Here is a 2737-nt window from a genome sequence, read left to right on the forward strand (position 1 = left end):
TCATGATTTCAGGAAATGCTGTTTCAGTTAGAGGCCAGTAAAAATAAAAATATAAATTTTTCCAATCTGTGTTTACTGATCCCTTCAATTTAATCCACAGTCCTTTTGGGGACCAGGCAAAGATTTCACATACTATTTTAGACCATCACAGAATTGAGAGAAGACCTTTGAACAACCCATGTGTCCCATGACCCTAGGAATTGCTCTGACTCTTCAATTTTTAATGGTGAATGAAAACAACCTGTAGGGATTTTGAGGTCCTCTGAAGTCTTGCGTGAACCTTTCTTGGAAAGCCATGATTTTTGTCTATCACCAGCTTTGTCACTTCTCTGCATCCTCTGATGAGAAGTAACCTTGGAAATGATGGCAGAAACAGACAATGAATTTTGAAAAAGGGTACATCATTTTAATTGTTGTAACAAGAGACCTATCAGTGGTTTTAGAAAAATAGTACTGACTCTGGAATGTGCAAATCTGGGGAATTTAAGCTGTAAATACCAAGCAAAACAAACTCAAAGAGATTTAAGGTTAAGAAAAAGTGTTTAAATAATTGCCTACTAAAATTTTAGTCTCTGTAGAACACATCTTTGTGAAAACACAGCAGTTTTAGAAATTGACTATAATTCACATATAATCTCTGTAAAAGAGAAATTTATCCACATCTTATATGATGGAGACAAAAAGTTTTCTTTAGTCATTGCTCATTTCTATCCTTTACTTAAATAATTCAGGGCTGGGCACAGTGACTCATGCCTGTAATTCCAGCACTTTGGGAGGCTGAGGCGACTGGATCATGAGGTCAGGAGTTCGAGACCAGCCTGGTCAAGATGGTGAAACCCTGTCTCTACTAAAAATACAAAAATTAGCCAGGCGTGGTGGCAGGCACCTGTAATCCTAGGTACTCGGGAGGTTGAGGCAGGAGAATTGCTGGAACTCAGGAGGCAGAAGTTGCAGTGAGATGAGATCGCACCACTGCACTGTACCCTGGGTGACAGAGCAAGACGCCATCTAAAAGAAAAAATTCAGATTTCACTTCTACTGCTAAATGTAAATATTTTTATGATATAAAGTTACTTTTAGAATTACTTCCTCCAGGTTTTATGTAACAGCAGGTTGTATGGGAAGCTTAGTTCATGCTGTTTGTCTATATCACCTTATCCAATGAACTGTTATTTTTAAGAGGCAGTATTAAACATTTGGAAATATAAAACTATATACATATGCAGTTTTACTTTCACTACCATCGCCATCAAATGTGTCACTTAAAAAAATTAGTGACACGACATGAAATAAAACAAAATCTGAATGTTATTGTGCTATTGTACCTTAAGCAATTCAGATTAGATATAAAAGAGATTTTATTATTTTTAATTAAATATCAGTATTGTTAAGTATTAGAAAGATGCTCTCTCTTTAAAGGTCATTAAAAAACTTCTATCTGAGGTGACTTGTGAGACCTGTGGCCTGAGAGGAGCGGGTGGGGCTGGATGACTTCTCAGTGTTTTGTCTGGCCAGTTGATTTATGATTCTGTGTTCTGATGTCCAAAAGCAGTTTGTTATGTTGATACTCAAATGATCTGGCTTGAAGAAATCACATCAAAGCAATCTCTCTGTTTTAGTATTTTTCTCACTTTAAAAAAGATTCTATTTTCAGAGAGATAATGGGGGCCAATTATTAGTATTTGCAGAATATTTCACAAAATGGAAAGAAGTAAGAAAAGCACATTTTATAGTTACTGCTGAAACTTTCTGTGGCTGAACTGGCATATTATTTCAGCTTTCCCTCTTACTGCAGAGCTTTATTTCTTCAGCAGCATTAGAGGGTACCAGAAAAGTAATTTTGATGCTAGCACTGGAAAAACATATCTGTTCTTTTGGGACCAGAACTCTAAGGTGATTAGTGCTCCAGGGATGTAGGAAACCCATGTAATGGTTTGCCTTTGCATGATAAAGCACCTCCTTCTTCAGGCCCTGGAAAATCCTAAGGAGGGATGACTTACCTGGCCCACTTGGAGGGCTGTGGATAGGATGGCATCATGCTGAGGAGCAAGGATAATTGTGAGGGCCAGTGAGGCTTTAGAAGACAGACTGCTTGGGTAAAAAAAGAGAAACATTAAAAAGAAATACAATAGAAGTACAATCAAAGTATCTCTTGATAAATTGAAGAGTAAAATAATAATGGTCTAATGGCTCAAGACAGACTGAAAATGTGGGGGCTCTAAATTCTGATCTTGGCACTATGGTTAGCTCACGACGAGTGCATCTGCACAGGCAAATCACTTCCTGCCTGAGATTCAGTCACTGCCGCTGAGCAAGTTCAGAAGGTGACAGCATACCTAGTGAGCATACAGTATTTTGCTGTCTTGTTATGGAGTGTCTCTTAATTGGGAAAGCAGGAGAAACACCATTACTTCCTTATAGCTTTCTTTGTTCATTGCCAACACCTCCCCCAACCCTATTCACATTTGAAATCATAGAAACTAAAACTAGAGGTACCTTACATAAAAGTTATTTGGCTGAAGTCTATTCACCCAGCTGAGTAGGGGAAGCAATCGTTGTTACCTTCAACCATTTCTATCTCACAGTATGGCTAAATGTCAAAATAGACTACCTCTGGACTCTCCAAGATACAGGATCTCATAGTGCAGCTACACACTGGGGTCCAACTCAATTCCTGGCATGATGATGTATTCCTCCTTTTCTCAACTTCTAAAAATGTGACTTCCCACTGGTACCA

This window comes from Mandrillus leucophaeus, unplaced genomic scaffold, assembly GCF_000951045.1.
Source record: "Mandrillus leucophaeus isolate KB7577 unplaced genomic scaffold, Mleu.le_1.0 Scaffold877, whole genome shotgun sequence".
Classification (NCBI taxonomy): Eukaryota; Metazoa; Chordata; class Mammalia; order Primates; family Cercopithecidae; genus Mandrillus; species Mandrillus leucophaeus.